This window comes from Cherax quadricarinatus, chromosome 8 (genome assembly GCF_038502225.1).
Source record: "Cherax quadricarinatus isolate ZL_2023a chromosome 8, ASM3850222v1, whole genome shotgun sequence".
Lineage (NCBI taxonomy): Eukaryota > Metazoa > Arthropoda > Malacostraca > Decapoda > Parastacidae > Cherax > Cherax quadricarinatus.
Window position 1 is genome coordinate 8,909,193 of NC_091299.1, and position 13,266 is coordinate 8,922,458.

Consider the following 13,266-nt stretch of genomic DNA (forward strand, 5'->3'; position numbering starts at 1 on the left):
CTTCTTACGCTGGTGACGGAGAGTCGGGAAAGTCGTCAGTGAGAGTCATGAGAGTGCATCATGCAGCTGGAAGAACTACAGGTTTGAGTGACTCTTCGTGAAGTACTCAAGCGTTGTAAACCTCGTCAGGAGGACTCACGCTCACTTTAATGTGTGTGTGTGTGTGTGTGTGTGTGTGTGTGTGTGTGTGTGTGTGTGTGTGTGTGATGGAACACTCAGAACACGTTGTGAGCATGTATATAAACACCTAAAACACAGTGTGATATATATTTGATTTAAACATTCGGAACTCTGTGAAATGAGTGTTCGTATGTGTTAACACCCAGAACACACTGATATATGAATATTTTGAACACTCAGAACACTGCGAAATGTGTGTGCGCGCGTGAACACCAAGAACACACTCAAATGCATCCCAAAGAAGGCAATGGATGCACTCAGCGTTGAGTGTGTGACGAACTCAAGAGTGTATATACTACACTCTTAGTTTTAAGTACAAGATATTTGGGAGGAGGAACACACTGGTGTAAGTACCAGGTCATTCGAGGACTCACACTTGTGTATTTATGGTGTGTTAGGTAAGAGGTGGTTGTTAGTGATGGTGCTGGTTATTAATTAGTTTAGCGGGAATGACTGTCAGCTATGTAGGTCTGTGTACTTATTGTGTGGGTGTAGTGGTGGAGGAAGGGAGGGGTGTTGGAGGTGTGGTGGTGAATTAGTGGTGGAAGGAGGATAGAGGAGATGGAGGTTACCTGGAGGTTATTCCGGGGATCAACGCCCCCGCGGCCCGGTCCATGACCAGGCCTCCCGATGGATCAGGGCCTGATCAACTAGGCTGTTACTGCTGGCCGCACGCAGTCCAACGTATGAGGCACAGCCCGGCTGATCCGGCGCTGACTTTAGGTATCTGTCCAGCTCTCTCTTGAAGGCAGCCAGGGGTTTATTGGTAATTCCCCTAATGCTTGATGGGAGGCTGTTGAACAGTCTTGGACCCCGGACACTTATGGTGTTTTCCCTTAGTGTACCAATGGCGCCCCTACTTTTAATTGGGGGCATTTTGCATCGCCTGCCTAGTCTTTTACTTTCGTACGGAGTGATTTATGTATGTAGATTTGGGACCATTCCTTCCAGGATTTTCCAAGTGTAGATTATGATATATCTCTCCCTCCTGCGCTCCAACGAGTACAAGTCAAGTGCTTCCAAGCGTTCCCAGTAGTTAAGGTGCTTGACAGAACTTATACGTGGAGTAAAGGATCTCTGTACACTCTCTAGATCTGCGATTTCACCTGCTTTGAATGGAGATGTTAATGTACAGCAGTATTCCAGCCTATACAGAACAAGTGATTTGAAAAGGATCATCAGTGGCTTGGCATCTCTCTTTTGGAACGTTCTCATTATCCATCCTATCATTTTCTTTGCACGTGCGATCGTGGCAATGTTGTGATCCTTGAAAGTGAGGTCCTCAGACATTACTACTTCCAGGTCCCTTACATTATTTTTCCGCTCTATTGTATGGCCAGAGTCTGTAGTATACTCTGTTCTAGTTATTATCTCCTCCAGTTTTCCTTAACGGAGTAGTTGGAATTTGTCCTCATTGAACATCATATTGTTTACCGTTGCCCACTGGAAAACTTTGTTTATATCTTCTTGGAGGTTAACCGCGCCCTCAGCAGATGACAGCCTCAATGCAGATCCTAGTGTCATCCGCAAAGGATGATACGGTGCTGTGGTGTATATCTCTGTTTATGTCTGATATGAGGATAAGGAATAAGATGGGGGCGAGTACTGTGCCTTGTGGAACAGAGCTCTTCACTATGGCAGCCTCCGATTTAACTCTGTTGACCACTACTCTTTGTGTTCGATTTGTTAGGAAGTTGAAGATCCATCTCCCCACTTTCCCAGTTATTCCTTTAGCACGTATTTTATGGGCTATTACGCCATGATCGCATTTGTCAAATGCTTTTGCAAAGTTTGTGTATATTGCATCTGCATTCTGATTTTCTTCCAGTGCATCCAAGGCCATATCATATTGATCTAGTAGTTGGGATAGAGAGAGATAAATACGTACACCATCATCAGAGTCACTACGAGAACTCAATAACCCAAATATCCGGAATGTTAATATTCTTTCCTTACAGAAGCCAAAGCAATGTTTGTAGCACTCACAGAAACACCTGCAAGGGATGTTTTGCACGGTGAGACGTGGACGCAAGAGCACAATGAATACAGAGTAGGAATCTGTCTAAGAGATTCACTTCAGTGTATAGAACTTCTGAACTCATCAAATGACACAGCAGAAGTATGTACTAGGAAATAAAAAGGAGGGAAAAAATAGAGTTATTGCTTTTGTGTATAAACCACCGTCATCAAGGCAGGGAAGATAAATAACTGCCTTGAAATCCTTCAAAGCCTAACACTAAATGTCTTAGCAGATTTCAACCTTTTAAATGTTAAACGAAGATGATATAAAATCGACGGAGAGGAAATGAGAGAAATTTTGAAAGACCAATATGAGTCAGTGTTTAGCAATACATTAAATCCATTCTAAAAAAAAATCATAAATCCGACATAAGCACAAATTCCTTAGAATTCGAAAAGGAGGCAGGGATGTTACCTCTAGTAATTGTAGTCTGTCGCTTAGTAATGCCTCAGTGTTGACGACTCCAGTCTAGACAGGAGATATATGAAAGCTGCAAAAGATATAGAGGTCATTAACTGCTCACTTGTAGACAATATAGCACGCCTCGAAGTACACTTGGAATGTCCTCCCTGGAGTGAAAAAGCAATCCCTGATAAGTATATGGATGTTAAAAATACTTAAGATGCTAGTTCCATATCAACAAACTTCCATAACAATATGCTGAGGTGGGAGAGATGGAAGAAAGTGTAAAATGTACTTAGTGAGAAGTAGGGGCGCCGTGGGCACAGTAAGAGAACGCTGTGTCAACATGCGTGGTCCAAGGCTGTTTAGGTTGGTACTAGATGATTTTTGAAATATTACTGGAGCTTGACAAGCTGTATCAGTACCAGCCTGTGTGATCAGCGGGACGCCAGTAGCAAGAGTCTGGTTGAACAGGCGATCAAGTTAGAAGGCTGGTCCTAGGTTGAGCTGCCAGGACACACAAACTGTCAACACTGATGACAGGTAGATCACAGGTGAAGGAGTAAGGGGGGGGTGGAGGTAGATCACAGGTAAGGTGGAAGGGGGTGGGTGGAATGAGTGAGGGTGGTTGGGTGGAGAAGGGAGGGTGGGTTGAGTGAGTGAGGGTGGGTGGAGGAAAGAGGGTGGGTGGAGTGAGGGAAGGTGGGTGGAGGAGGGAGGGTGGGTGGAGGAGGGAGGGTGGGTGGAGGAGACAAGGTGGGTTGAGTTAGTGAGTCAGGGTGGGTCGAGTGAGAGAAGGTGGGTCGAGTTAGTGAGGGTGGGTGGAGGAGGGAGGGTGGGTGTAGTGAGGGAGGATGGAGTGAGGGGAGGTATGAGGTAGTGATGGAGTGTGAGAGAATGATGATGGGTGGTATGAGGGAGTGATGGAGTGTGAGGGAGTGAAGGAGTGTGAGGGAGTGGTGGAGTGTGAGGGAGTGATGGAGTGTGAGAGTGATGGAGTGTGAGGGAGTGATGGAGTGTGAGGGAGTGATGGAGTGTGAGAGTGATGGAGTGTGAGGGAGTGATGATGGAGTTCAACATGATGGAGCAAGGGTTCCTCTGCAAGGCAATATAGTTCAGATTAAAAAAGGGGGTCAATATTGCATACCAAGGGAGGTAAGGCTCGTAAAGAAGGCAGGATATAACAGTAATGTTGCTAGAGAGGTGGCCAGGGGTGGCCAGGGGTGGTCAGAGACGGCCAGGGTGGGGGCCACAGGTCTCCGAGCTGATATAAACCACGTCTTCCAGCTGGCCACAGGAAACACCATGTCCAACCAGGCATACCTGTGACCGGTTTCGAGTGTTTTTCCGCCCTCGCACCCAGGCCTAAAACTGTTTCCTTCCTGATTTCTCGGCCCACAGACCTGCATAGCCGTCACGGACTGGACCATCCAGCAATCGGAAAAACTACTGGTCCAGTTTTCCCTTGAAGACTTCTACACTTACTGCGGGAATATTTCTGGTGGTAGGTTGAAGAGTCATGCATCACGGATCTCAACACAGTGTTGTTTTAGTGTAAATAAGGTGTCCTAACTTCTCTCCCGGATTTTCTCTAGATTTTCTCCCATATCTCTCACTCCACCAAGATGTTATGATAGTGTACCGAGTATGGATCCAACCCCTAAACTTTTGCCTTTTATATATTATCATGTATCTCTCTTCTCCACTCTAGAAAGTACATTCCAGAGCTTCGAGGCGTTCCCAGTAGCTCAAGTGTTTTATTGACTTTATGCGGGCAATAAAATTGCAGAAATAAAAATTGGAAAAGTATATAATATACTTGAAAGCATTGAGCTGGAGAGAAGAGGAATGTAAGAGACATGGGAGTAACAATGTCGCTGGATCTTACCTTCACGAATCATAACAGTGTTACTATTACAGCCGCAAGTATAGTGATAGGCTGGATAACTGGCACCTTTATTACAAGAAATGTCAAGACAGTGGTATACTTTTTAAGTCACTTTTTCCTCTCTATACACTACCCCCGTCTCTGTGTTCCTCTCCCATGATTGTTTGTGTCCCTGTGATGTATCAAGCTGTGAGTGGCAGGACCCGGGCGCTAAAAGGCCGAAACTGCATCAGATATGCAGTTGATGTTTTGTTGGCTAAGTGCACGTATTTACACCGTAAATTACTGAGGCGTTTATACATCAATACGAGTGTACATGTGACTAATTCAGATATTGTGCTGCGCTTAAATCTACAGAGGGAGAGAGAGAGAAAGAGAGAGAGAGAGAGCAAAACTTTACAAGAAAGGATGGAGGCAATAGGCAAATTGCCAAGAGACGGAGGAAAGAATTGCACCAAACACGAAGAAAAAGAAACAAGAAAAACGGAGAAAGCCTTTGGTTCAGCGAGGAATGCAAAGAGGTCGAGGGGAGAAGCGAGAGGACGTCGAAGAAATAGAGCGAATCAAACAGCAGAAAACCGGGAAATATGCAGGAGAACCAGGAACGTCAATGCGAGAATGCGAATGGTAGCGAAAAGAGCATTTTAAAAAGTGACATAGCATCAAAGGTCAAAACAGAGCCAAACGTTTCTCAGAGCCATTACGAGAAGAAAGACAGGTGTTAAGGACCAGGTGATAAAGGAGGAGGAGGAGGATGGGACGCTCAGAATGACTGTCAGGTGTATGTGAAGTGCCTAGAAATAGATTCAAAGAAGTATTTATGGAAGAAAATGGATTATTATTATTATAATCAAGGGGGAAGCGCTAAACCCGGAGGATTATACAGCGCCTGGGGGGGATGTGGAAGGCATTCAGGCTTAATTCGGGGAACTGGAGCACAGATCCAATTCCCTAAATCAAGAGCCCCTCACCAACATCAAGGAACCTTCCTTGAGGGGGAAAGAAAATGGAGAGTTAGCAGAAGTCACTCGCTAAGAAAGCAAAAGACTCGGCAGGTGTTGCAACCCATCCCCCTCCCCCTAATGAAAAGCAGAGGCGCCACGAGTACACTAAAGACAGCACAATAAGTGTCAGGGGCCCATCAGGGCCTCCCATCATACATAAAGGGGATTACCAATAGACCCCTGGCTGTCTTCAACAGAGAGCTGGACAGACACCTAAAGTCAGCACCTGACCAGCCGGGATGTGGTTCGTACGTCGGTTTGCGTGCGGCCAGCAGTAACAACCTGGTTGATCAGGCCCTGATCCACCACGAGGCCTGGTCATGGACCGGTCTGCGGGGGCGTTGATTCAAGGGACACCCTCCAGGTATACTCCAGGTAAGGCAATATAATCAGACCAGTTCAGTAAGTGCTAGAAAGCACCAACAGAAGTAAAATGAGGTCACTGCTGTCTGAGTTTCACATATCAAAAAAAAAAAATAATAGGACAAGATAACTTTTGACTTGTATTATCCTTCACCAGTTTAGAACAGAAGTATGTACACTATATACACTATGTACGACAATAGGTATTAGTGCACTCCACGGTAAGCAAGGCAGAATAGAAGCCACTAAAGAGCAGACCGTGCTTCATCCAGCTCTAGAATGGGAATGGCAAGGGCAGACAGGTGAGTGGTAACAACAACACCTCTGCGATTGCCAAAACCATCTTCTCATTGGCTGGAACCTGGGTGCTGATTGAACGACGGGGCCCCATCATCAACCCTTAGTACCTGGTTCTCTGGTTGGGGGAGACAGCCTTTCAATGAGGGTGTGTACATGCGCCGAATAAAGGTTACGTACTCTTTGCATGCCAGAGGGAGAGAGTAACTAGTAGCATTCTGCAAGGATCAGTACTACGACCACTACTGTTCCTATTACACATGAACAATCCACTAGAGGAGTCGTCTGGTGTGTGTCACTGTTTACAGATAAAAACTAACGAGTGTCGTGGAGGGTTTAATAGTGGGTTCCTCGAGTGATTTAGACTGGAATGATATCTCTGTCTGTTGTGCACAATGGTTTATTGGAGATAATGGTTAGCTACCTGGCCCAAGTATCCTGCCTCCTTTTGTCCTAAGCCATGACTGACCGCGGGGCCTTCGGGCCGGGCAGAACTTTCCAGTGTTTGAACTTGGGGCCCTAGTAGTCAACAGTTTAATGGTTGTGGGTGGACTTAGTTGGTACACTAGTATGTATACTACACAAGTATACATACTACTGATACGAGAACAGTGTTAAACTTCAGGGAGACCTCAGCAGCCTGCAGATATGATCAGACAAATGGTTGCTCGAGTTCAACCTGAACAAATGGAAAGTTATAGGAACTGGAGGTGAGGAGAGACCAGACACACAGTACAGTATGGATGGAGGGAAGCTGCAGAAATACTTATAAACATTATATCGTCAGCGGCATAAGAGAGAATAACAAATTTCAGATTAACATTCAGGAACTTTAATAAAGATTCATTCACAACCTTATATAATACATATGTAAATCCAGTCATTGAGTTCGCTGCCCCAGCATGGAGCCCACACCTGGTCAAGCACGGGAAGCTTGAGAACGTCCCAAGCTTTGCAACCAGGCTAGTACCTGGAGGTTACCTGGAGGTTATTCCGGGGATCAACGCCCCCGCGGCCCGGTCCATAACCAGGCCTCCCGATGGATCAGGGCCTGATCAACTAGGCTGTTACTGCTGGCCGCACGCAGTCCAACGTACGAGCCACAGCCCGGCTGATCCGGCACTGACTTTAGGTATCTGTCCAGCTCTCTCTTGAAGGCAGCCAGGGGTTTATTGGTAATTCCCCTAATGCTTGATGGGAGGCTGTTGAACAGTTTTGGGCCCCGGACACTAATGGTGTTTTCCCTTAGTGTACCAATGGCGCCCCTACTTTTAATTGGGGGCATTTTGCATCGCCTGCCCAGTCTTTTACTTTCGTAGGGAGTGATTTCTGTGTGCAGATTTGGGACCATTCCTTCCAGGATTTTCCAAGTGTTGATTATGATATATCTCTCCCTCCTGCGTTCCAACGAGTACAAGTCAAGTGCTTCCAAACGTTCCCAGTAGTTAAGGTGCTTGACAGAACTTATACGTGCAGTAAAGGATCTCTGTACACTCTCTAGATCTGCGATTTCACCTGCTTTGAATGGAGATGTTAATGTACAGCAGTATTCCAGCCTAGAGAGAACAAGTGATTTGAAAAGGATCATCATGGGCTTGGCATCTCTCGTTTTGAAAGTTCTCATTATCCATCCTATCATTTTCTTTGCACGTGCGATCGTGGCACTGTTGTGATCCTTGAAAGTGAGATCCTCAGACATTACTACTCCCAGGTCCCTTACATTAGTTTTCCGCTTTATTGTATGGCCGGAGTCAGTAGTATACTCTGTTCTAGTTATTATCTCCTCCAGTTTTCCATAACGGAGTAGTTGGAATTTGTCCTCATTGAACATCATATTGTTTACCGTTGCCCATTGGAAAACTTTGTTTATATCTTCTTGGAGATTAACCGCGAACTCAGAGAATACACTGCGAGAACTTTAAGGAGCTGAACCTAACGGCCTTGGCGGAAAAAAGGAAGGGAGGAGGGGACATGATCACGACATACTCAACCCCAAGGGAAATTGTTGGACAGATAGAGACTGAATTAAGTGATCAAGGATCGTGGGGACACAGGTGGAAGCTGAAGAGCCACAGGGATCTAAGGATGTATTTCTTCAGTCTTAGAGTGGTGGAAGAGTAGAATGACTTGCACGAGACAGTGGTGGAAGAGTAGAATGACTTGCACGAGGCAGTGGTGGAAGAGTATAATGACTTGCACGAGGCAGTGGTGGAAGAGTAGAATGACTTGCACGAGGCAGTGGTGGAAGAGTAGAATGACTTGCACGAGGCAGTGGTGGAAGAGTAGAATGACTTGCACGAGGCAGTGGTGGAAGAGTAGAATGACTTGCATGAGACAGTGGTGGAAGAGTAGAATGACTTGCATGAGACAGTGGTGGAAGAGTAGAATGACTTGCATGAGACAGTGGTGGAAGAGTAGAATGACTTGCATGAGACAGTGGTGGAAGAGTAGAATGACTTGCATGAGACAGTGGTGGAAGAGTAGAATGACTTGCACGAGGCAGTGGTGGAAGTGTAGAATGACTTGCACGAGGCAGTGGTGGAAGAGTAGAATGACTTGCACGAGGCAGTGGTGGAAGAGTAGAATGACTTGCACGAGGCAGTGGTGGAAGAGTAGAATGACTTGCATGAGACAGTGGTGGAAGAGTAGAATGACTTGCACGAGGCAGTGGTGGAAGAGTAGAATGACTTGCATGAGACAGTGGTGGAAGAGTAGAATGACTTGCACGAGGCAGTGGTGGAAGAGTAGAATGACTTGCACGAGGCAGTGGTGGAAGAGTAGAATGACTTGCATGAGACAGTGGTGGAAGAGTAGAATGACTTGCACGAGACAGTGGTGGAAGAGTAGAATGACTTGCATGAGACAGTGGTGGAAGAGTAGAATGACTTGCACGAGGCAGTGGTGGAAGAGTAGAATGACTTGCATGAGACAGTGGTGGAAGAGTAGAATGACTTGCACGAGGCAGTGGTGGAAGAGTAGAATGACTTGCACGAGGCAGTGGTGGAAGAGTAGAATGACTTGCATGAGACAGTGGTGGAAGAGTAGAATGACTTGCATGAGACAGTGGTGGAAGAGTAGAATGACTTGCATGAGACAGTGGTGGAAGAGTAGAATGACTTGCATGAGACAGTGGTGGAAGAGTAGAATGACTTGCATGAGACAGTGGTGGAAGAGTAGAATGACTTGCATGAGACAGTGGTGGAAGAGTAGAATGACTTGCACGAGGCAGTGGTGGAAGAGTAGAATGACTTGCACGAGGCAGTGGTGGAAGAGTAGAATGACTTGCACGAGGCAGTGGTGGAAGAGTAGAATGACTTGCACGAGGCAGTGGTGGAAGTGTCAAACTCACCACACAGCTTCAGTAAGGCCCAAGAAGCCAGGAATCAGTGATGACGATCATTTTAGTCCAGCAGGCGGGGGCCAGGAGCTGCCTCGCTCTGAAAAGGAAATATTACAGGATTAAGAACTGGTAAGAAGGAGGTATGTGTCTACTGAATGTAAGTAGAAGTTTGTGATGTTTATCTGTCAAGTAACGTGTTCAGGAGGCAGGAGAGGTCAACAGTGCTACCAGAGTGAACAACGTTCAACATCTATTTCACAACTAATTAGTAACTCCCTTCCACACACACACACACACACATACACATAGTTACATACGTTCATCAGCTACAATCAATCAAACAAGACAGCCAAATTAAGTAAGAGTAAACAATGTCTTGACGGTGTAATTGACTCGTCTCCTCCGTCGATATTGTGAAGGTTGGTGTCAGACACCCGAGACTTGTGCCTGGCTCCTGCTGCTGCTGCTAGTGCTGCTGCTGCTAGTGCTGCTGCTGCTGCTGCTGCTGCTAGTGCTGGTGCTGCTGCTGCTGCTGCTGCTACTGCTGCTGCTGCTGCTGCTACTGCTGCTGCTGCTGCTACTGCTGCTACTGCTGCTGCTGCTGCTGCTAGTGCTGCTACTGCTGCTGCTGCTGCTACTGCTGCTGCTGCTACTGCTGCTGCTGCTGCTGCTGCTGCTGCTAGTGCTGTTGCTGCTGCTAGTGCTGCTGCTGCTGCTAGTGCTGCTGCTGCTGCTGCTGCTGCTGCTGCTAGTGCTGCTGCTGCTGCTGCTAGTGCTGCTGCTGCTGCTGCTACTGCTGCTGCTGCTGCTGCTACTGCCGTCGCCTCCGCCGTCGCAGCCGCCGCTGCCGCCGCCGCCTCTAACAAACTGCCTGGTTTATGAGTTGTTAGATCACTCTTGAGGGGTTGTTTGGCAGTTGTTAGATCACTCTTGAGGGGTTGTTTGACAGTTGTTAGATCACTCTTGAGGGGTTGTTTGACAGTTGTTAGATCACTCTTGAGGGGTTTGACAGTTGTTAGATCACTCTTGAGGGGTTGTTTGACAGTTGTTAGATCACTCTTGAGGGGTTGTTTGACAGTTGTTAGATCACTCTTGAGGGGTTGTTTGACAGTTGTTAGATCACTCTTGAGGGGTTGTTTGGCAGTTGTTAGATCACTCTTGAGGGGTTGTTTGACAGTTGTTAGATCACTCTTGAGGGGTTGTTTGGCAGTTGTTAGATCACTCTTGAGGGGTTGTTTGAGAGTTTTTAGATCACTCTTGAGTAGTTAGGTGACGTAAGGTACATAAGACTGCAGTTGTCTGGGTTATAAACAGTGTTAGCAGCAGATGTTAGGCTTTTATTGGGTTGTTAGCACTGCACTTGCTAACAAGGGCCACTTAATGATCAGAATTATTCAATTATCGTCCTTATTACCTCTTTGGTGAGTACACTTAGGTCCATTTTACCTGTAATGAACATGCTCAAATTCCCTCTCCCTTCTCCTCTTTCCCTTCTCTCTTCTCTCTCTCTCTCTCTTCTCCCTCCCTCTCTCTCTCTCTCTCTCTCTCTCTCTCTCTCTCTCTCTCTCTCTCTCTCTCACTCTCTTTCTCTCTCTCTCTCTCTGACATAATTCAATGTGTCAGAACCTTTTCGATGTCAAATGAGAAATATGAACCGAATAAGAAACAAGATCAATCGACTTGTGTGGAATTATACAAAGCTTTAACAGTAGGTATGACCCGGCCCTGAAAAACAACGGATATAGCCCCACTCCATAAAAGGTGGCAGCAAAGCATTAGCTAAGAACTATAGACCAATAGCTCTGACGTCCCACATCATAAAAATCTTTGAAAGAGTGCTAAGAAGCAGGATTGCAAATCACCTGGATTCCCAAAATCTGCACAATCCAGGGCAACATGGGTTCAGGGCAGGTCGCTCCTGCCTCTCACAACTACTGGATCACTATGATATGGCCTTGGATGCATTGGAAGAAAATCAGAGTGCAGATGTAATATACACAGACTTTGCAAAAGGATTTGACAAATGCGATCATGGCGTAATAGCCCATAAAATACGTACTAAAGGAATAACTGGGAAAGTGGGGAGATGGATCTTCAACTTCCTAACAAATCGAACACAAAGAGTAGTGTCAACAGAGTTAAATCGGAGGCTGCCATAGTGAAGAGCTCTGTTCCACAAGGCACAGTACTCGCCCCCATCTTATTCCTCATCCTCATATCAGACATAAACAGAGATATACACCACAGCACCGTATCATCCTTTGCGGATGATACTAGGATCTGCATGAGGCTGTCATCTGCTGAGGACGCGGTTAACCTCCAAGAAGATATAAACAAAGTTTTCCAGTGGGCAACGGTAAACAATATGATGTTCAATGAGGACAAATTCCAACTACTCCGTTATGGAAAACTGGAGGAGATAATAACTAGAACAGAGTATACTACTGACTCCGGCCATACAATAGAGCGGAAAAATAATGTAAGGGACCTGGGAGTAGTAATGTCTGAGGATCTCACTTTCAAGGATCACAACAGTGCCACGATCGCACGTGCAAAGAAAATGATAGGATGGATAATGAGAACGTTCAAAACGAGAGATGCCAAGCCCATGATGATCCTTTTCAAATCACTTGTTCTCTCTAGGCTGGAATACTGCTGTACATTAACATCTCCATACAAAGCAGGTGAAATCGCAGATCTAGAGAGTGTACAGAGATCCTTTACTGCACGTATAAGTTCTGTCAAGCACCTTAACTACTGGGAACGTTTGGAAGCACTTGACTTGTACTCGTTGGAACGCAGGAGGGAGAGATATATCATAATCTACACTTGGAAAATCTTGGAAGGAATGGTCCCAAATCTGTACACAGAAATCACTCCCTACGAAAGTAAAAGACTGGGCAGGCGATGCAAAATGCCGCCAATAAAAAGTAGGGGCGCCATTGGTACACTAAGAGAAAACACCATAAGTGTCCGGGGCCCAAGACTGTTCAACAGCCTCCCATCAAGCATTAGGGGAATTGCCAATAAACCCCTGGCTGCCTTCAAGAGAGAGCTGGACAGATACCTAAAGTCAGTGCCGGATCAGCCGGGCTGTGGCTCGTACGTTGGACTGCGTGCGGCCAGCAGTAACAGCCTAGTTGATCAGGCCCTGATCCATCGGGAGGCCTGGTCATGGACCGGGCCGCGGGGGCGTTGATCCCCGGAATAACCTCCAGGTACCTCCAGGTACCTCCAGGTAACCTCCAGGTACCTCCAGGTAACCTCCAGGTAACCTCCAGGTACCTCCAGGTACCTCCAGGTAACCTCCAGGTAAGCTTCAAAAGGTAGAGCCAAGAGTTATAGATCAACCGATGCAAGAACCATTAAGCGAATGCACGAAGAATCTCTTGTAAATTGAGAGGGGTCACTAGCAGACCAGGAGCTATGGCTCGACCAATGCAGGTTGAGAGGGTCACCAGCAGACCAGGAGCTATGGCTCGACCAGTGCAGGTTGAGAGGGTCACTAGCAGACCAGGAGCTATGGCTCGACCAATGCACGTTGAGAGGGTCACCAGCAGACCAGGAGCTATGGCTCGACCAGTGCAGGTTGAGAGGGTCACCAGCAGACCAGGAGCTATGGCTCGACCAGTGCAGATTGAGAGGGTCACCAGCAGACCAGGAGCTATGGCTCGACCAGTACAGATTGAGAGGGTCACCAGCAGACCAGGAGCTATGGTTCGACCAATGCAGGTTGAGAGGGTCACCAGCAGACCAGGAGCTATGGCTCGAC

The 13,266-nt window shown here is 46.7% G+C and overlaps 1 protein-coding gene across 6 annotated transcripts in view; it reads left to right on the plus strand.

Annotated features, from left to right (window-relative positions):
• CdGAPr (GTPase-activating protein CdGAPr) overlaps positions 1-13,266 on the plus strand; it is a 1,516,021-nt gene that overhangs the window by 741,563 nt on the left and 761,192 nt on the right. The window lies entirely within an intron of this gene.